The sequence below is a fragment of the Cavia porcellus genome, unplaced genomic scaffold (assembly GCF_034190915.1).
Source record: "Cavia porcellus strain 051 isolate PalLab524CR breed Dunkin Hartley unplaced genomic scaffold, mCavPor4.1 scaffold_15, whole genome shotgun sequence".
Taxonomy (NCBI): domain Eukaryota; kingdom Metazoa; phylum Chordata; class Mammalia; order Rodentia; family Caviidae; genus Cavia; species Cavia porcellus.
Genome location: NW_026947498.1, coordinates 41,809,232 through 41,832,700, shown reverse-complemented (window position 1 = coordinate 41,832,700; position 23,469 = coordinate 41,809,232). Strand labels below are relative to the sequence as shown.

Here is a 23,469-nt window from a genome sequence, read left to right as displayed (position 1 = left end):
ATATTTTTGATTATTTCATGTCCACTTCATTTGGTAGCGACATCATTACCCTTACAACTCGTTGATAGTGGACTTAGCCAGATCTTTATCTACTTTTTATGTGCCAGTAGCTTTGAATGGGGGGAATTTTCTCTCTGAAAGAACTATATTGATTTTCACAACTAATTGCTGTATCTTTTAATATTGAAGAATATTAAAATTTTCACAATGTTTTCAAAGTGCTCACTAAGAGAAAAAGAGAGAACATTTGCAATTCATATTGCTCTGCAAAACCAAATTTTTCATTCAAGAGTTTGTAATCTTTCAAACAGTAATGCAGACTGACAGAATTTGCCTTGTAATTTTAGAATGTGATAGACCTAATGAACTAAACTGTCACATAATAAGAATATTTCTTCCTCATTTTTGATACTGCTTGTTTGGTTTTCACTAAAGCCTGTATCTCAGTGTTTTACATTGAAATTATGTGTGAATGATTCTAAATGATTGAGGCTCTGGCTGTAATCCAGACCAATTAAATATGAATTTTTGAAACGGCACCTGGACTGCAGAACTTTTTAAAAATTTACAGTTGATTATAATATGTGAACAGGACTGAACATTATTGGTCTCTATGTCTTACAGGAACATGAAAGTAAATACTATTTTTCTATACCTCTCATAGTGGATATGACCCCTCCTCCTATATAACCTGAGGATGTGTGAGCTTCCTGAGTATAGAATACTAATTATTATTTTGTTTAATAATTCTAGGAGCCCTAACACTTAAGCATCTGAAGTCCTAAAACATGAAGGATAATACAAGAACAGAACTGCTCTAAATTTCCTCTGTAATCAAGCCAGAAGAATGCATGGAGACTTGGCCACTCAAGATGAGTGATTTTAAACTCATGCTACCATTGCTTTATTTCACAGGCAGCAGTGCTTTCCAATACTACATATCATAATTTGTATTTTTTGCTGTATGATACTGGTTTGGGGTTCACATATTTTTAAAAAATGCTACTTTCTTTATCTAACATTTGCAGTATATTTTTGGTGAGTGCTAGACTATTGAAATGCTATTGTAAATATTAGTCATGGAAAGTCGAACATTTTAGAATCTTGTTTCATTTTTTAAAGTATTGAACATTATGAAATGTCAAAAAAGATACAGATATGAAAGAGAGTTATTTTTGCTGAAAGTTTTTTTGTGGAATACTGGTTTTTATGGTGATGGAAAAATGAGAAGGCATTTAGTGAATATTAAATTATTTAATTTTTAGAGATCTATTTGAGCCTATACTGTGGCAGACAGTGTGTTAGATGTGTTGAGTGGGGCATCATACTCAAGGGGATGATAAGGAAATATGCATGTTATTTTTCATATGGAAAATATTTGCATGATTCTTAAAATAGAAATCAGGCCCTACCTAATGATATTTTCTTATGAGATGGTGAAAAAAAAAATCCTAAGAGTCTAATTGCCAGTGTAGTTTCTACCTTTTCTGTAGTACCTAGATCCCTTGGGGACAATTCAATAAAGTTTGTGACAGAAGGAGAGTTCTGGAAATTACTTAGCCTTCGTTGTTCTGTAAATCATTGTTTTTGGTTTTTATACTCTATTTTAAATCTTCTAGTTACTTCTAGTTGTCAGTTGCTATTAAGTACTATATTTTACTTTTCTTTCCCTGGATCATGGCACTATTTCCCTTACCATTTAGTTTCCATATTTTGGGATGATTCAGGCCTCTTTCTCAGGTGCTCCCTACTAAATAGAACTTCATATGTTATAATTGTTTTTGGAATAATTGTGAATTGCCTTTTATCTTTATTGACTATGCTTCTCATGACCACAAAAATCTTTATTAATCTTTATTAATAGGATTTTGAAGATATTCTGTAGTTGAACTAGGGAAGCAGGCCTGGCCTGCTCATCATTTGCCATAAATGTCTGTTTATATATTGAAAACTAATAATAGAAATTTATTTATTAATTATGTTATTTTATTTTTCTTAAAGAAAATTATTCACTAAGGTGGAAGTTCACAAATGAGAGAAATTTTGTTCTCCTGGAGATATTTAACAATGGCTGGAGACATTTTTTTAATTGTCACCTCTGAGAAATGCTATTGGCACCTAGTAAGTAGTGGTTAGTGATATTATTGAACATCCTGCAGTGTACAGGACAGCTCCCATAAGAAACAATTATCCAGTCCCAAATATCAGTAGTGTTATGACTGAAAAACCCAGGGTTAAAATAATTCCAAGAAAGAAGGCCAATATATTGTTAAATTTTTAATATATGCTTGAAAGTAATGGTATTGTAATTTTATCTAGAGAAAAATAATTTAAAAGCATTTATGCTTTCAGTCTTCTTTCCTCTACCCATTAATGCATTCCTTCTTACACTCTAAATTGAGTAGAGTAAGTGATATTACCTGTAAATGTTCAACTACCTATAACCATGAGTGCTTTTCTTAAGTACAAGTTTTCTTCCCAGCAAGTTATGCTAGGTTCCATTATTAAGAAAACAAATATCTCATAGCTAAAATATGTTCTTATTTGTAGCTAAATAACACATTTAAAGGATGCCACAGAAATTTTGCTAATTTTTTTTTCTGTTCAAATCAAAATTACATGTATATGTTTACGACATTGCTTTACCACTAATACTTAGACTTGATTTTCTAGATTTGTACGAGGACGTTGAAGAATGTGAATATGCACGTTCTCTAAACTGCTAAAGAGAAATCTATATTGACTCTATGTCTCTTTGTGTTTGTGTATACTTTCTGCCCATATCACTTCTCGATTTTACTAGTGGCTAATATAACACTTTTCAGGAATTTTGTGACATTGTAAGAGATAATCAGCCACATCTATGCTTCTGTAGGGAAAACATTTATTTTTGAATATATTTGAATGTGTAATTTGCTATACAGTTTTAATTTCTATTTGTGAAATTGACAAAGAACATTGAAATCACTTCTTTTAGATGCCTTGTCTGACTCTTGAGTGTGTGGGGGCTACTCCTGTAGTATCCAGGTACACCCTCATTCCTCTGTTGTTAGGTTGTTTCAGAATGTTTGTGTGTTCATCCGCTGTACATTTTTCTTTGTACTATAGGTCTGTCACATTGCCTGGCATGCAAAATGTAAGTGCTTGCTGACCTATAATACAGTGTGATAATTTCTATGGTAGAACTAATCTCTGTGTTAATAGCAAAATCCACTTGTTTTCTTGTTTGATGTTTTTTTCTAGTGTCAGTCTGGTTTCAGATCTACATAAGCATTTTATCACATGAGTTAGAGTTGTACATTGTCTTCATCTATGTTTAGTCTCTCCCTCTCCTCCCTACAGCCTATCTGCCTGGTGAAATGGCCACGTTTGAAGCTACAGAGAGCCTGAGTGATGTAATAAGGTAAATTTGGGAAATCCACTCTCCTTTCTAAAGAATGGTTCAGGAATCCACAATTAAACCTTGCACACTTGGGACCTTTGCTGGCCTAATTAGTAATTCAGGGGAATTAGGCTAATCAAGTTGGATGAGAAATTGGAAGAAATACCTGCCCTTGTCAGGAAGCTAGTTTCTTTTCTTATCTTCTTCATTTTATGGGAATCAGCAAGCAGCTGCCACAGTTGGTGCAGGCAGTCATCTTGGTGGTGCAGAGAAAGCTTTTCTAATCATCGAGGTGACACAGAAGGGGAAAGGTGAGGAAAGGCAGAAAAACAGAGCTGGAGTTTTCATTACCCCATACATGAAACCTCTTCTATCTTTTGATTTAGACTATGGTGAGCAAATGTCTTTCTATATTTTTTAAGCCTTTGGAGCACTGTTTTCTATTCCTTACAGCCTATGTAACAACATGTTTGAAATTCCCAGGCCCTTTTCTAAAATCATCCATGTCTGTTGGCTTTTAAATATTTCAGGCTATAATCACCCACCACACATTTAGCTATTCTCTCTTCTCTCTCTTGCTGCATCTCAAAATGTCTGTCCCTATCTATTTTCCTTTCAGGCCTGCTGACACTTGTCTTCTGGTTTTTCAGCTTTCCCAGAGTACTATATCAAGAGTCCTTTAAAGCAAATGCATTCTGTGTTTGAGAGAAATTCCAGTACCAGTTGTTAAGGCATTCAGTTTTGCTCATTTTCCTCAATCTTTCCATTCATTGCTGAAGGTGCCACACAGTCCAGAAGTCTGTTTTCAAATGTTAATGTTATCACTTAGTGACTTGGGTAAGTTATTTAGTTTTGTTAATTGCATTGTTTGGGACAGAGGTAGACAAACAATGACCCACAGAGAAAATCCAACTCTCTGTTTATGTTTCCACCCACATTTACTTGATTATTAATATATATTCAGTTTTTGCAGTATGATAGCTACTGAAGAGTTGTGGCAGGAACTGTAAAACTGCAAAGCTGAAAATAGTATGTGATCATTTGGTGTTTGACCAAGAATGTTTGGTAGCTGCTGTTCTAATAAAAGGCTTGCTGAAAGGATGACAAGATTGTTCTGAGGCTTCAATGAGATAATACACATAGCTAATCATCAGGGAATATGTTACATATAAACCTGTAATAGACATTACTGACCATTATTATTGTTGCTGATAATAGTAATGTTCAAGCAAAGGTCAGTGTAGCTCACAAGTGTCTTGAACCAATAATCTCACCCTTTTTTTTTTTTTTTTTTTTGCCACAGAAGGAAATGACTGCCTTGAGGATGCACGATGTAGTCTCACTGAACAATATTCATTAGCAGTGTGAAGAAAGCAGTATTTATTTCTGGAGTCAGTCCCCCCACTGAGGTATAAATACAATTATAAGGCTGCATATATTAATACCACTGTCATGAAATTGCAATACTTTAAATCTTATTTTTCATCCAGAGGAAATAAATGTTATTTTAAAAATCATAATTCATTGCTACCATTAGTTCAATAATAACAATTGTGTATGGTACCACATTAAAGGAGAGTCTATCATGAGTGTTTGGCCAGACAGTGGAACAATTAATAGAATTCCCATTTCTTTTTTTTTTTTTTTGTCTTTTTCCTTTTTATCGGTACCAGGGATCGAACTCACGACTGCCTGCTTTCAAGGCAGGCGCTTATGCCCCTGAGCTAAATCCCCAGCCTCTAGAATTCCCATTTCCCCTAAGAGGTGTATTTGTCATGTCAAAGTTACTTTGGTCTGGTGCAACACAGATGGTGCCGTGACAGCACAAAATGATGAGTGCCACGTTGTTTCTTCTAATGACCTGCTTCTGCTCTATTCATCTTGCTTTGCAGCCTTGGATCTCTGCTACATTTATCTACTAGGGAGGTCACAGGAGATTCTGCATCCTTTGTTATTTTGTGATTGTTATGTAGGTCTAGAAAGTACTAAAACATAATATAAGTGAGAATATTTTAAAAACCACTTTTGTTAGAAAAATAAAAGGAATATTTTCCCAAAATAATGACAAATATCATATTTTATATAGAATTAATTTTACTAAACCAGTATGAGTATCCCTGTGACATGATTCTCAGTATAATAATAAAGGATAAATATTATTCAGAGTACAATTAAATTGTGATGCTCTTTATTAACTCATTCTTGAATGAATGTAAAACCGGCTTATAAAATTCAATGAAAAAATTAGTAAAAATAATGTAAAGATGAATAGAAAAATTAGTTCATATCACGAAAATCCCAAATTTAAGAACTGATATATTAATAATATATTATTGAAATGGACTTTGATTAAAATGAATGGAGTTGACAGTTTAGGAATAAAATAAAATTATATTCAAATTTACTCTGTTCTGCAATTTACCATGTGATTTCTACTCGTTCTCACTTTTAGAATTTCTGTTTGTTTAGATGTTGAAATAAATGTCAAATACAATTTTCCTTGGTTCTGTAAATCATCCCTGAACAATATAGTAGGAATCATGGGGTAAAGTTTAAAACACTTTTTTAGACTTTTAGAATCCATAAAACTCTTGAAAGTGTTTAACATGCATGCAGTTTATCAACTTCAGGTTAATTATAAGTTTTAAAATTTTTGAAATAACATTTTATAATGGTAATTATACAAACTCCATACTGGTGATAGAATGCTGTTTGCAATTTTTTTACCCATATGTTAATATTAAGCTACATTGCTTGAGCCATAGATTAGAATTATCATCTAGCCAATTTCTTGTTTCTTTATTTTAACTAAAGTAGAATATCAAAAAACCACAAATAAGTATTTGTAATGGCTTTAACAATCAAGTCGTTTCAGATATTGAACACAACTTTCTTCTAAATCATGTAGACTCTTGCATTTAAACTCTGGATACATGAACTCCTGGCTCATTTTGGTTACTTTCAACTCTGGGAAATCTGTTCTGTTGAAGCATGTGGACAGTGTCTGTAAAGGTGTCCAGTGATTATGTTTTCAAAAATCTATTTCATTTTGCAGTTAACAAAAAAGTCAAATATATGTAAAAGCAAAACTACAAACACAAAAAATACTATGAAAATATTGTTTTGCTTTTATCTTTAGTAATAAAAACTGCAATATTTTGTTACTGAAATGATGGCTTCAGGTCTTCAAGATATTAAACATGTCCCTGGAATGTACCACTGGAACAAATTATAGTCATTTCAATGATCTTTGCAAGCATAACTGCTATCATGAAGTAATATTTTTCACTCATATTCTATTTCAAATTTGCTAAACACTTTTCCTTTAACTCCCAGTATACTTCAAAGTGAAAAGTAAACTCTTATTTATTGCAATTATTTTTCATGCAAGATAGTGAAAGATTCATATATCAAGTAGATTAAATAAGACCATAATGGAAGATTTCACCATTTTTAAAATATTGATTAATTAATGGAATACTGTATTAGTTACTAGATACACTGCTTTTGTTTATTTGTTTTAATTGAAAAGCAGTGCATTTATTTGTTAGATACAGAAATGGTGTTTTGCTAAGAATAGTCCCTGACATTTTTAGTGTACAAAAGAAAAATACTAATTCTTACATCATACTTTCATTAGTAAACCATACATACCGAAATCATGCACATTTCCATTGCACTGTATGTAGCAAATCTTGTTCCTGTGCTTTATATATGCATGGCCTTGTCTATTGCCAAAATAAATATACTCATCACGTTTACCAGTTGCTCATCCACATTATTGTGTAGCTCTGATATACACTTTGCAGTCCTGCCTTTATGAGTGGACTCACTTCTTTTAGAGCCATTTGAGGATGACAACAGTGTTCTTGGACATAAGATGAAATGGTGTGCTGAGAAAGTGGAGGCTCTCCTTGTATTTTTGTCTGATTTTTTTCTTCCTCTTCCTCCTCCTTCCCTTCTTGAACTTCCCTCCCATCCCTCCTTTTACTTCCTCTCCTCCTCTTGTTCCTTTTGTTCTTGTTCTTGCTCTTCTCTGCCCCTTTCTCCTCTTCCCTCCCAGTCACCTCCCCTCTCCTCTTCCTTTTGCTCCTCCTCCTCCTCCTCCTCCTCCTCCTCCTCCTCCTCCTCCTCCTTTTTCCCCTCCTCCTGGTGGTACTGGAGAAAGCATCTAGGGCCTTTCCCCGAGCTGCATCCCTAGCTCTTTTTAAATTGCTTTTGTTTTGAGTCATGGTTTCACTAAGTCACTAAATTGCTGTCTGTTCTCAAACTTAGGATCCCCTTACCTCATCCTATTAGAGTGCTAGTGTCACTGGTGTGTGTTGCCATGGCAGGCTGCAAGCATCTTTCTAGCTTTGGATTGTATGTAATTGAAAAATAAAGTTTCATGTTGTTAAATAATTTTATTTATCTATCTTAAGGGAAATGAAACGTGCTCTAATTAATATGAATACACTTCCCAAAAGAAAATTACAGGCATGGCAATGAATCTGACTGTATCAATTTTCATAATCATTAAAGGCATTTCTTAATATTTCTGAGCTTCAGCTTTTTAATCTATAAAATATGCATGATAACATCTACCTTGCATGGTTATTGCAAAGATTAAGTAGTAAGAATTATGTATAATTCTTTAGGAGGTTTTCTAATCATATGAGTAAATAATAAATTTTAACTCTTCAATGTATTGAATTTAATTTTGGAATATCACAGTTAATTATCAGTCTATTTCTTGTATGAGTGCAGATTATAATTAAGTAAATGAAATTCAGAAAGCTTTCTAATTCCTTTAGCTCTTTTGATGCTGGGATACACTAGCTTGACTCTAGACCTGTCCAACAGATACATTCTCAATCACCCCTCATTAGATATGTTTGTTTGTTTGTTTGTTTGTTTGTTTTTACTTTTACAATAGAGTGTGTTATCTGTACCATTTATGCTTTAAACAAAATAATGGTTATAAACTAATTGGCATATTATAAATACTTGTTAATAAGAACTAGTATTTTGTCCTATTACTTGTCCAAAGGCAACTTGTCCAAAACTTCCCTGTCTTATAAATTTTTTACCCTTAATGAAAGTAGAGCAAATCAAACTACCTTAAGTGATAGAAAGGATTTGTTGAAAGGATTCTCCCTAGCTGGGAGAGCCAATGGCGGAGCTGACCACTCATCCCTGGGTGTGCACTTCTTGGCCTTTGTGAGTGCTGAATCTTTCCTAAGCAATCAACTTTGTCTCTATTTTTTTATAATATTTCATGATATTCTTTTAGGATACACCTTTAGTACTATTCTAATGAAAAAAAGGAAATTAAAAATTTAAGGGCAAATTTTTAATTTCCTTGGGAAAGACTTTGATCAACATTTCCATATAAAGGTTTCATTAATTATTCATATTAACATATGCATAATGATGAGGGGCTTGGTTTCATAGTGATAGTGTGGGGTTAAAATCCTGATTTGGCACATACTAGATTGTGGCTAAGGAAAAATGATTCAGTTACTCTCAGTCACTCTCAACTGAAGAATCAAAATATGCACATTTGTCTCTAGTTTTGTGATAATTAAATGAGATAACACGTTTAAAATACATAGAGATGATTTGTATTTTTACTATGAAATCACAATTTAAAAGTAATTTTGTGTTGAGAAAAGAAGATCAAGTATCATGAAAGCTGATTTCATAATAAATACCATAAACCAAAGTTTATTATCCTTTCATTTTGAAAATATTTTTCTTCTCCATTTGGAAATATAGTCTTTAGATTGTAATTGTATTTTTATTTTATTCCTAAATTTTGTCATCTACTTCTCTGTATGCCTTAGTGTATAGTTTATTTTGATCTATTTTCATTTCAATAATCTTTATTTTAGCTATGTCCAACTTGTTATTTAGTCTATTCATTGTACCTTCAATTTCAGTTATTGAAAGTTTTACTTTTAAAATTTTTGTTTGGTTCTTTTTATGGATTTTAAATTTCTGCATCATTTTATTTCCTTAGATATACGAATAACAAGTATTTAAAATTCTGTGTTTGATAATTATACTGTGACATAGTTCTCTTACATATTTTTCCCTCTGCTTTTTAATATTGTCTCCTAGAAAAGGCATTACTTGACAGAAGTGTAGACAATATGTTCAATAAATTTTGAGGCTATTGAGGCTCTGAATGATATTACCTTCTAATGTTTCTAGAAAATTATTTCCAAGAGATACTTAGATAATCTCAATTAAACTCATGTAAACAGAGTACTATGTAATTAACTCTTATAACCACAATATAATTTCAAAAAAAATTTGGTAATTTTTTGTGATTTGTGAACTTCCGTGTTATGAACATACCTGTGGAATTGCCCCAAATCTGCTTAGCTTCTTGGTCACTGCTTTCTGTTTTTCTTTAGCTTAAATTGAGGTCACAACTGACAAATCAGCAAATGCTTACCTGAGGAAAAGGCATGAAAAATATCAGGTGAATTTCTATCTTTGTTTTCTTTAGGATTTTGATCTTCAAATTATTCTTCTTGTGGTAGGTCTCCAGTGTTTTCAAACAAAAATTGAAAAATATTCTATTTAGCATCTCTGAATCTTCTCAGGTGGTATAAAATGCCAATCACCATATCCATGTCTGGAATAGTGTATTCTTTCTAAGAAAAACGTTTATATGCTGTCCATTTTCTCTACTTTAGTTTTCAAAAACTTACTTTATTGTCTTCTTATATTTTCTTCTTACTACAGGAATAGACTTTAATGTGCTTTCCTTCCTGTAGCCTTTAATTATAGTCCCTAATTTTTATTTACTTATTTCTAAAAAGTCATCAGTTCTTGCTACTGAATGTGGGAGTTAAAATGCCCTAAACTCAAAGTTTTGAGTAAGTGTAGCTCTAGTACAAACTTTCAATAAGGAGATCTGGGTGTGGTGGTGCATGCTTGCAATACAAGTACTTAGGAGGCTGAGGCGGGAGGATTGCTGTGAGTTTGAGGCCAGCCTGGGCTACAAAGTGAGTTCAAGACCAGCCTGAACTGCGTAGTGAGACCTTGTGTCAAAAAGACAAAAAGAAAAATTCAATAAGGAAAATAAGATCTAACATGTAATCAGGGATCAGAATGAACTGTTATCAGTATCATGCAAGACCTGTTTAAAATTGTGTAATGATCTCAGTCTGAATGGCCAAAAATCACGTATTTACTTATTCCTCCTTTTACAACTTTAAATAGCAACCTTAATATAAAAATGATGATATAAGCACAAATATTTTTTGAAGAAAATATTACTTAAAACATGGAATATAAGGGTTACATCATCTCTGTTCATTCCTGCACCAAATTATTTGGTCAAGTACTTTTGCCCCAATTAGCAGAACATATCAGAACATATTATCCCTTTCTTCAAGATTTTTTCTTTCAGGGCTGGGGATTTAGCTCAGCAGCATAAGCACCTGCCCTGCAAGCAGGCGGTCGTGAGTTTGATCCCCGGTACTGGAAAAAAAAAAAAAGATTTTCTCTTTCAACTTGTCCCAACAAAGATGATATTTAGTCAAAAGATTCAGGTATGCTTTCAAGTCCTCTGTAACTCTGGTTTAGCTTACATGCCATAGACAAACGTAGCTTTGTGCATACTGTGTTGAAAAATACTCTGTTCACATCTTATCACAAGCTTCAGCAGAGGTATGGTCTCAATGACTGTCACAGCTTTACCTTTGTTTCTTTTTACCTAGGCTTTGTCATTAAAAACTGACTATTTTGGGGGATGGAATCAGCTTTGCTCTGTCAATCTCCTAGTTTTTTTGTTGAGACTGAAACACTGGTCCTGATACTTTGTTTGACTGTGTTTCATTATTTCTTGTGCCTATTACTTTTTCTATTAGCAGTTCTTCTAGAGACCATGTCAGTCCATCAGAGCATCTATTACACTGGAATTTAAGGTTAAGATGTGATTTCTTTTCTCAAAAATGTCACCATGAGGGGCTGGGGATTTAGCTCAGCGGCATAAGCACTTGCCTTGCAAGCAGGCGGTCGTGAGTTCGATCCCTGGTACCAATAAAAATGAAAAAGATAAAAAAAAAAATGTCACCATGAGTGCTACATAAATTTACCCATCTTTCCCTCAGGAACTAAATCTAAATCAAGATATTTGCAAGAAGCAGACAGTCAGGACATACAGGATCTTCTTTTATTGTTCCTTTGAAACTACCTCCCGATATAATTGACTGTTTATTATTAAGGCTAATTAATATGTAAGGTTAAAAAGATGTTTCTAAATGTGATCTTGTGTTCATATTTTATATGCAGAACTTAGAGGCCTTTCTGCTTCAATAAATATTTTTCAATTGTGCCTAATTTGTAATATTTTGAGACTTTTCATGTAGCAGAGATAACATGTATGGAAACAACTATAAGTTAGTATGAGAAAATATTCTGCAAGACATAAAATAAATAATGCTCTGAAAAATGGGGACATGAATTGCTTCTTAAATTTCTAAAGAAAAAAAGTAAAAAAAAAAAAAAAAAAAAGACATTGCAGCACCTTAGTTTCTTTCCAGTGCTAGGAAAACAATACTGAACTCCAGAAAATAAAAGGAGCAGGGTTGTATATGACTAATGGTTTTACAGGGTTTAGTCCATATTTGACTGGCTACATGGCAGAACAGGCGTGGTGGAAAGGCCCTGCAGAATACAGCTGCTTCACAAATGGCAGTCAGGAAGTACGATGGAGCGAGGTGGGGAGTGAGAAGATAGACAGACAGACAACGACAGAGAAAAGATATGAACTAGTAACAAAAATATACCCTTCTAGGATGCTCACTCCTTCAGTGATTTACCTCTTCTACCAGCCTCACCTCTGAACATATAGGAATCCAGTCAGGAATGTTCAGAAATTCATCTGTCAGGAAAGCTGTGGAGTATCTGCTCCTGCTGAGAGCCAGGTATATTATATCACTACATTCCTGCTAAATTTTTTCTTCTTCTTTCTTTTATGCATTAATGAAAAAATCCAGAATATATATTTATCATGAGTTGCATTTATATCTCAGTGTCTTAATTCTTATTACAGAGAATATCATTGGAAAGACATCATACTTTCTTACATGACTAATCTGTGATTAAGACTGATCATCATTGCTTCGTAAATAACATCTGGCATCAAAGATAGTTTCATTGCCTTGAAATCTCATAAAATGTAACATTATTGCATGAAAAAAAGACTGTCATTTTCTGATTATAATAAAACAATCATACCAGAAAGTCACATAAAAGCCCTTTATAATTTTTCCCAAAGATCTGTGAAATGGCAAACAAAATTGTTTTTGATGTTTTTTTTTTTAATTTTAAAAACAAAAAAAGAATTAAAATGACACAAAATTTCAAAGCAAAATAATAGGAAATTAACTCTAGCTAATATATTGCATACTGTTATCTTAAAAGTAGTTGTTCAGATTACAAAATTCAGACCTGAAAAGAGTGATCAACAATTTTAACACTGAAAGCACATACTGTTCTTTTCAGTGAACTAATAGAGATTAGTAGTATAGTTACCTATTTTTGAAGCTGTCCTGGAAGTTACAGAAGAATGTTAAACAATCAGAAAAAAGGTATAATTCTGAAGCATAGGACGTGGTTTGCAGTATTGCTTCTTATTTGATAATACTTATTTTGCTGGTCTTTAACCACAGATACCAAAACAACAGATGATTGATTCATTGCTAAAGAAAAATGTTTTCATAGCCATATGTTCCTAAACATTATTACTTTCCCTCCTAGTAATAAATTTAAATGAAAAAAATTTACACAAAATTACATCACTGATAGTTTGAATTGATGAGAAAACTGTAGAATTTTCTAGGAATAAATCAGTAAGCCATTTTTCCCCCAATTTGAAAATTGGAATTCTTTATTTCAAGTTACTTAATTATTATTCTAACAACAATAAAATATTTCATAGTAATTTAAATAATAGCAATAGGTTCCTAAATTATTATGAATGTTGCTAAATATTTTGCAGGCAATATAATTAAGATTTTTTTGATTCAGGATTTTAATTTAGAAATAAATGATTTTTAAAAATTACTCTAATATTGAATTTTTAATTATTTTTGAGAAGTTCTACTCACATTATGTTTCCTATAGTATAATGGAGACATTCTTCTTATATTGTTTTCCTTTGGAAATGATGTTATTTTAAAGGAATTAAAACAATTATCAATGTGAAAAAGCATGAGCTCATGGTTAATATATTCTCATTTGCATTCACAAAAGTCTAAAAATTGAAAAATTTGTAAATGCTATGCAATATATATACATATAGGCCTACACAGTTACTGAAATCATGTTTAATTAACATGCTTTTAAATGAATTAACCTTCTTCATTTAGGAAATAGGTGAGACTATATTGGAAAGTGTGTGGTAGCTAAATTCATAAAGCTGTTTCTGGAAACACTATATTGAAATCTTATTGGTTTATTATCAACAATTTTGTATATTTATAAATACATGATTGCAAAAAATCTACTAGTTTTTTTTTTTAATTTAGTAAAGTACTTATTTCATTTAGATGTTAGATACGATGTTTCAAACTGGGCATGGTTGTGTATTCCTATAATTCCAGCATGCAGGAGACTGAGGCAGGAGGATTCAAATGAGTTCCAGGCCAGCCTGGGTTACATAGTAAGTTGAAGACCAGAGTAAACTACATAATGAGATGTAAGACAATGTTAAAAAAAAAAAAAAAAAAAAAAAAAAAAAAAAAAAAAAAAAACTAAACAAAGAAGAAAAGTATTTTTCCGCAAAAGAAATCAGAATTGAACTAAACTACAACCTTAAATGATCACTAATGACAGTCCTAAGAGATTTTCTTTGGACAGTATTAAATAAGTCACTTTGAAGCTGCCTGTATACACATTCAAAATATAAGGGAATTTATGGAATATTTAGTTTAGTTTTTAAAATCTGGCAGTAGTCCTGGAAAAAAAGAAAAAAACATTTTTTTAAGTACTAACTACTTGATTATTCTAACAGTTAATTTACATTCATTGCTTTTAAATCTTTTCTACAACTACATAATTCATTTGTACCTCTGAGAGAGGTACAATCCTCAGAGAGGATTGGGGCTCACAGAAATGAAATAAACTGTCCATGGTTACATAGGTAATTGCATGCTGGAAATGTGCTTCAACAATATGTTTAAGCTAAAAGACATGATTCTTTCCATTACATCACCCTAGTGATAACTGTTCAGTTATCAGTTTAGAAAAGCCTGTATCTTATGAGAACACAGATCATCTGTTACAACTGTTGCATTTGTTTACAGTTAAATACTGTTTGCTACTGAGGAAAAGCTACCTGGACATAAAGTACTTCTGTTAAATAGGAGAAGAAAGAACTTTTTAAGAGTAAGAAGAGGAATACTAGCAACTTGTTAAGTCATTAGCTCTGAAAAATCTGATATTTTACATTGTGAAGTAATACTAGCAACTTGTTAAGTCATTAGCTCTGAAAGATCTGATATTTTACATTGTGAAGTAACTAGTTAGTCTGCATAATTCTATATGCATGCAAGAACACATACATCTTCACAGCTCACACTTCAAAACAAAAGATGCCTGACTCAGAGAAATGGTTATTACTCATGGTGTTAAGGACCCATCCTGCAGGCTTGTGTATGTGGACTAAGGGCTGCAGCACTTAGCTACACATCAAGCTTCTACTTTTTGTTTACAGCAAAAAAGCCACAGCAGGAGCAATATCTTTTCTTTTGTCTTGCATTCAGGTCTTCAGGGTAAAGATGAAAAGTGCCAGATACTTGATCAGCATGTGCAGTGGCTGTTCCACAGGAGAAAATGCCCAAATTTAGGAGATTCAGCTTTTACTGTTGGTCATGTTTTCACCCTCCATTAAGGACACTATTTTGGAATATAATCCAATCTCTTCTCATAGCGGAGGATGACATTTTAGATTTACTACCCTGGAATGTAAGGAAAATTCTCAGGAAAGAGTAAAGAGCTTTATTTTTACTAGCATGGAAGGTCTATAAACTCTTCTGAAGGGATACAGACCATCAGCTTTCTCTTCCTGTGTGCTCTTTGTTCAGGAGATTTGGAATATGGAAGAACTCAAGAGATTCAAGAGAGCTTATGTCTCAGTGTCTTACACCAGTAAGTAATCCCTCTGTCTTGCTCTACAAGTTCTGTAACTTCTGGTTTGAACTCTAGCCTATATAATTGACAAATTGCTTTTTATCTTTTTCTATAACTTTCAGCTAACATCTCTGAAAAGCTGTGCTTATGTATAACTAGTCAATTTGTAATGATACTACTCAACAGGAATGTCAGATATAGTGAGTAAAACAGGTAAGGAGAGGACAGGATAAATGCAAGGTTATTTTTGAAGTGTCTTCTCATAGTTATTGCTTCAGAAGATGTTTCATGCTGTGAGCATGGGAGACCTGCTTCCTTGCATATCATAATGAAATGATAGATGGTGTAGTATTATATCACATTAGATTAGATATACTAGGATTTCAATGGTCTCTTTTTCTCTTACTCTCACCCTTTGTTATTGCTTACATGTCCCCAAATCAAGATTTTTCTCTTTAATCTTGTGTTGAAGATGTACTTTTTTAGAACATTTGTGCTGAAACAAAAACATTTTGCATTTCAAGAATCTTTTGCAATAATCTTATATGTATTGTTTTAAATTTAAGATCTTTAAAAATTAAAAAAAAAAACTTTTACGGTTTAGATTTAGGATGTCCTCTTAAATTGTTACGGTTTAGATTTAGGATGTCCTAATTATGTATTGAGAAGTTTGTTCTGGAAAGTGATTGGCTCTTGGGAGTGCTGTACTTGTCAGTGGATTCACCCACTGATGGCATTTAGTAGCTAAATGTGCTGTTCAGAGTCAAGTGTCACTGCGCCTGTGACCTGGAAGGTTATAACTTGTTCCTGGGCTCCTACCTTCTCTTTTTGCTTCCTGGCAACCTTGAGGTGAGAAGTTTTGCTCCACTGCAGTCCATCCCACCATGCCATTTCTGATTCCCATAGGCTAAAACTTCTGAAGCTGTCAAATAAATAACCCCTCCTTCTGTTACAGGCAACTAAGTTAGACAGAAATATTATAGACAGTCAGATAGAGCTAAGTACTCAAAGGAGAAGTGCAGAAGCCCAGATACCTTGCAACTGTGGGGGAGACACACACCTCCCACTAGGCCAGGCATCAAGACAGAAGTTTAAGTACACCCACATCCTAAGGACTGATATTCTAAATGGCTCTCTGTCACCCTGGGAAAGCCAGGAGTCACCATCCCAACCCGCTATGGGAAGAGTCCCCTGCTCTTTAAGCATGCCTACTTGCTACAAATCTGGCTTCCCCATTTGTTCCTGATTTAATCAATTTCACCTGAGCAATTAATCTTATTGGTTGAACAATCAATTTCACCTGAGCAATTAATCTTATTGGTTGAAAAATCAATTTTACCTGAGCAATTAATCTTATTGGTTGACCGTAGTTCTGTCCCACCTTATGCCCACCTTAAGAGTTCTCAAGTTTTCCCCAACTTGAACCAATGTCATCTCATGATTTTACTTTATAAAAGTTCCTAGGAAATACGGAGTCCTTAGCAACTGACTTGGGACTCCTGTCTCTCTCAGAAACTTTCTGTCTCTCTCAGAAACTTTCTTTCTCTGAGTAAATATATTCTGCTCTTAACCTCTGTTGTTCCTCAAATTCATTCTTCAGTTTTAGAGAACATGAACTCATACAGGACATATAGTAGGTTGGGAGTTTCATTCCCCTATATCATTTCTTTATGTTGTGGGTGATGAGTATTTTATCTGAACAAGGAGAAAGTGGAATTTTATAGTTTTTGATTTGGTTACATGCACACTCCAATGTGCATAACTTGGGGCTGATTATTGCTATATTTAACAATTCCATGCACAGGAATTTCAGTTGTAGTAAATTCCTGACCTATATTGTGTAAGATTGTGGATAATCTTGAGATAAATGAGAGAAAACATAACCATATTTGGCAGTCACATTCTTAGTAACTAAATAGGTAATTTTTCCACAAGCTATTGAATTTATCTGTTGAGAACGTAGACGTAGGCAACTGCCTGCATAAGGCATACATATATACCTGCTTTAAGGCAAGTACTAAATGATTTTGTTAGTCAAGGCAATACATGAAATAATATAGAGCACCTGTACATGAAAATCATTTTTAAAATTCTGCATGTAATAAGTGAAACAAAACACCTAGGGCTGGGCAAAAGGAACATTGGAGTCAGAAGTCATGGTCTAGCCTCATCACTGAGCACCTGTTGTGTTTCTAAGTGAAGGCATTTGATTTGGTTCTGTCTCCTGGTATCTTTGCTCCTCTAGTTAATACCTCTCTGAAATATAGTGTGTAATGCAGCTCCTCTCTGCTATTCAACTTTCCACTACTGTAACAAATACCTGAGATAATCAACTTATAAAGAGAAAAAGTTTATCAAGGTTCAGTTCTGGAAGTTCTACTCTGGAAGTTCTAGTGACCCATTGGCCCACTGGCATAGGCTGCTGGCAGCAACATTTTGGGCCGGGGCGGGGACACATAGTAGAACAAAGCTCTTTATCTCATGGCTGGGAAGAGGAGAAGAAGGCGTGAGATCCTGCTGTCCCCTTCAGGGGGTTCTGCCCAGTGACTGGAGACCTTTCACTAGATTCCAACTCCTGAGGGCTCCACCACCTCCTAGTAGCACCAAGCTGGTGGCCTTTGAGGGACAAAAGAGTCAAACTCTAGCTCACCAATAGGGTCACCATAGACAGCTGAGTTACTGCACCCAAAGTGCTGCTCCCACAGTGAACTCTCAGACATCAGTCATGACTATTGGAAGAGAGAAGGTGGCAGAAAGCAGATGCTAAAGGGCCTGCATGTCTGCTATTCGTTTGACCACTGTAGAGGTCTACTCATTCATATGCCCTGCCCAAGCTATCTTGGGTCATTTCATGCCATATTTCCCTGAAAATAATTTGAAGAACTATGTACTTCAAATTATTTTTATTACAATTTGTAGTTAGCAATTCATTATTTACACAGTTGCCAGATTCAGCATTGCTCTGTTTCAGTGCCATCTCTGTGAAAATGACTTGAAAAGTAACCATCATCGTCTAAATAATTTACAATGGCACAATCTTACTGAAGTTTAATTCTAGGTAAGCTATCCAGTTTTAAATTTAGGATGACTTAACATGTGTAGGCATTTACTAAGTTATCTATCTTTATTTGGATGCCTTATTTCTTTAGAAATGTAACTTTCCCAAAGATTTGAGTCATATGTTATCTTTCTTCAAATAACTAATTTAAAAGTAAGGACAACATCAAAAAAATGTTTATATGGATTTACATGTTCATCTGCAAGATCTGTGTGTTTCTGTTAATGCATGAAACTTGCATAAACTTATAGAAAACTCTGACATGGCAGAAATATGTTTCTGATCTTGCTTTTAAGAGCTTCTCTTTACCGTTGGGCATTCAGAATGTAGAATACTCACACAGGGCATTTCTTTAAAATGTTTCCTACTGAGCCCACATTAGAATTCCTTTGGGCTTTTGGGCCTTATTTTGAGAAACACTTTCTTCATGCTATTCTTTTGATGTCCACTTAAATATTAAAATGTATATTTATGGTATAATACTTTAAGATGGTGACATGAATTTTACTATGTATTTCAGGTGTACCTGATTAAATAAAAAAAGTTTGAGTAAGGAGACAGACCTAAAATATATGTGGTTTCTGCAGATTTGCTCAAAATTTGTACTATATTTTGAATTTCCCTGAAGACTACAAAATCAGGGGCCCAAAAATATGGGTAATATAACTTGGAGCGAAACAAGCATGATTATGACACTGTACTTAAATGAGAGATTACTATCCAGTACAGTAAATATGATTTAAAAAATCAGGACTACGTCTCCAAGCAAAAAATTGAATATGTTTTTGGTCAACAGCCTCATTGTTATTTAAGTCATATTATAAAAGGTAGCTTTATCAACCAAAAAACTTCAATATTCTCTAGCATACATTGTAAGAATCAAATAAGACATCTAAATATACAAAAAAGAAATTAAAATGAACTTCCAGACAATTGCAAAATTGTCGGTTGAATGCAAGCTGGTAGCAAGTTTGTCATGCATTAAATAGAAACATAAACAAAATTCTTAATTGGCAGATGAGGATCAGATTCAATCCTCATGCATAAAAAGTGGATTGATTTACTCAAAGCCAGAAAATTCCTTTTCGTCTATCTTCCTCAGAAAATCACTGTCATCAGGCGTAAGCTGGACAGGTTCGTCAGTAAAATCAGTATCAAAATTTTCCAAACCAAATTCTGTACCAATACTTGGTTTAAAGGGAGGTTCCACCTGCCTTTTCTCCATCATGCTCCAATCCACATTTTTATAGAATGGATGCTCCTGAATGTTGATGAATCCTCTCTGAGGGTGACAGCCCAATCTTACCTCTGGGTCCTTAATCAGAAAACCCTTGAGGACGCTTACAGCTTCCTCAGACAGGTGATGTGGAATGCGGACTTCTCTTTCTAAAACAGATTGCAAGAAATTTTTATGTTTAAATCACAGTTCTCGGGGCTGTCCACAAAATGAAGCAGAGGTTCCCCCACCATCATTTCAAACATTACAATTCAAGAGTCCACCAGTCCACACTGAAACCATAGTTTTGTCTTCATGATTTCGGGAGCAAGAAAACTGAGAGTGCCACAGAAAGTGTTGGTCTTATCACCTGCCTTCAGTCCTGCCTTACATGAGTCATAATCCATAAGTTTAATGTGTCCTTCTGAATCTAGTAATACGTCATACAGCTTCAGATCCCTGTATACTATCCCATGCTCATGAAGAAACTGGAGTGCTAAGCAGATCTCCCTGGAGTAGAACCTCACATGTTCTTCTGGGAGGATTCCATGGCGTTGCGTATGGTAAGTCAGGTCTCCTCTGCTTATGTAATCTAGGATGAAGACTACTCTGGTTTGAGTCTGAAAGCACGAATGCTGGCCGACCAGAAAAGGGTAATTCAACGTATTCTCCAATATGTTCTTCTCTGCCCTAGACGAACAAGGTCGTCGCACTCTTTTTTCACTACTTTCATGACAAACACATGATCTGTTTTTTTTTTTTTAATCGAACTAGTAGTATTTTAGCGTAGCTTCCTCTCCCTAGTACGAATAAGGTCAAAGTCTTGAAGACCTAACGAGCACAAAGGCCTGCCATTTTCCTCGCTATTATTTGTCTCACTCTCTTCATCCATTTCTTGCATACCCACATGACTTTTAGGATTTGATAAGACTACTTACTACCTGTTTGGGATCTAAAGCCATGGAAGCTTGGTTTATTGGCATTATGCATTCACCATGCAAAGGTTGCTGCTTGCATTGAACTGTGACGAGTGCATGGCACTTTTTATGTACCAAAAGTTTACAATTCATACATTTGTATGCCTTGTGTTCAAATCCCCCTATCCGGTCTGAGCAGACTGCACAATTAGCACACTTGCTGAATTGTTTAGATAGAAAAGTGTGACCATTAGCACAATGAACCTTTCTCCAGCGGCGTGAAGCTCTGTGGTAGATGGATTTATCTTCTGAAGAAGTATGTTAGGATGTTCCAGTAAGCAACACTCCTGAGGAGGTTCTGGTACACAAGGCATTTGAGGAGGTTTTGATACCCAAGGCACTTTAGGAGGTTCTGGTACACTCGGCACTTTAGGATGTTTTAATGTACACAAAGCACCTTAGAAGTTTCTTGTATGTAAGGCACCTTAGGATGTTCTGATATGCAAGGTACTTTAGGATGTTCTGTTGCAGCAAGAGCTTCAGTATGTTCTGGTACACAAGGCACCTGAGGAGGTTCTGTTACACAAGACTGCTTAAGAGGTTCTGGTACGCAAAGTACTTTAGGAGGTTCTGTTTCAGAAAGCACTTTAGTATGTTTTACATGAGGCACCTTAGGAGGTTCTGGTATGCAAGGTACTTTAGGTTTTGTTACAGAAAATGCTTTAGAATGTTGTGGTACAGAAGGCACATTAGGAGGTTCTGGTACACTCAACATTTTAGGATGTTCTGGTGTGCAGGCACTTTAGGTGATTCTGGCACACAAGGCACCTTAGGAGGTTCTGTATGCAGGGTACATTAGGTTTTGTTACAGAAAGTGCTTCAGTATGTGGTACACAAGGCTCTTTTGGAGTGTCTGGTATACTCAACTCTTTAGGATGTTCTGGTATGCAAGCTACCTGAGGAGTTTCTGTTCTACAAGGCAACTTAGGAGGTTCCATTATAGAGCACACATTAGGATGTTCTGGTATACAAATCACCTTAGGATGTTCTGTTATTCATGGAACTTTAGGTGATTCTGGTGCATAAGTCACCTGAGGATGTTCTGATAAGCAAGGTACTTTAGGAGTTTCTGTTACTGGAAGTGCTTCAGTATATTCTGGTACACAAGGGATCTTAGGAGGTTCTTGTACCCATGGCCCTTTGGTATGTTCTGTTATACAAGGCACCTTGTGAGGCCCTGGTACATAAGGCACTTCAGGAGGCTCTGGTTCTGGTATGCTAGGTACTTTAAGATGTTCTGGTATGCAAATCACCTTTGCATCTTGTGGTAAGCAAGGCACTCCAGCATGTTCTGATACACAAGGCACCTTAGTATATTTTGATACACAAGATGATGTACAAATTAGCAGCACAGTATCTGTATTAAGCTCAGGAAGCACAAACTCATCTCGTAATTCCGACATAGGTAATGTATTGTATGGGTCTCTTTTTTTCATCTACACATCTTGTGGTGAGATGTTTATTATCCAATGAGCAGATGTCTAGAATTTCACTGCTCTCAGAAAAAAAAAAAAAAAAAGAATTCTCAAGACTAGTTTTCTCATCCCTTCCTATAACTTGGGCCTGTCGGGAGGAGGTGTGGGTGATGGGGGTACTTGGGAAGAAGGGGCCATAATCGGGTTGACCATGCAGAAAAACTGGCATGAAGAGCTTGATGGGCGACGGTGGCCTTACTGCCTTTATTGACCATACAGGGTGAGGTTTGGCACCACTCCCTGCCAAGTAATTCTCAGTAATGGCTCAGCCCAGCTGATCATTTTATAGGTTTCTTAGAGTCTCTCGGGTGCTGCACACTGACTTTGGTCACTACCTCTGGACACCTTTATCTATCTAACTTTACTGCTGCTGGCTCTGGGGAGACTTGCCCAGAGCTGTTGAGTATCTCAGGGCCTGGTGATGGATCTTTTGAGTTTCAGTTTCATTTGTATCTGAGCTGAGGGAGTTTTCAGGTGGGCACTTTTCAGTAGGTCACAGGTGGTTGGTCTTGGGGAGACCGTCTCTGGACTGGCTGTGACAGTTGGGTATCTTTCGAAACGTGGCCTGTAGCATGTGGATGGTGTCAAACATCTTCTCAATCTTTTGCATATAATTTCTCTGCCTGGGGTCCTGGGGTTGTGGCTTGGGATGTGGAAAAGCAATTCAGCATCGTTAGGGCTGAGTATCTCCAGGCAAATGAGCTGGGAAGGTGGCTCATACTGAATTGTGATGTCTTCTACAAGGGTTCCAAGTCTTGTTTGGTCAGGTTGCCAGTAAGTGAGGTCCAATAACTTGGGGCCCAATAACTCATAAGAAAGCCTGTGGCTCAACTTTTTCTTCATACTAACTAAATCAGAGGCTAGTTATTTTATTATTTATATCTAAGTATCTGTGAATCTATCATCTGCATATTAGATTTTTACTGTTGCATTTTTCATATTTTTACTTTTATCTACACAGTGAACTACAGCTATATCCTCAGATATACTTTACAGATATACACTAAGGGTCTCCGTAAGTCACAAAATTGGTCAGGTTGGACTCTACCTTGTGATCCCCTTACCTCAGTTGCCCAGAGTGCTGGGATTATAGTCATACACCATCTGTCTCATTCAGTGTGCTATATACATAGAAACAGCAAATCTGGGAAACTGCTGGTGCACTCAGCCATTGGTGACATCTTCACTTTTAAAGCAATGTGTGTTCATTGATACTTCTCACAGTGCTT

At 35.0% G+C, this 23,469-nt stretch overlaps 1 pseudogene; it reads right to left on the bottom strand.

Annotated features, from left to right (window-relative positions):
• Window positions 1-19,602: 19,602 nt before the first annotated feature.
• Window positions 19,603-23,083, bottom strand: LOC106026102 (protein kinase C iota type-like; annotated as a pseudogene).
• Window positions 23,084-23,469: the final 386 nt, after the last annotated feature.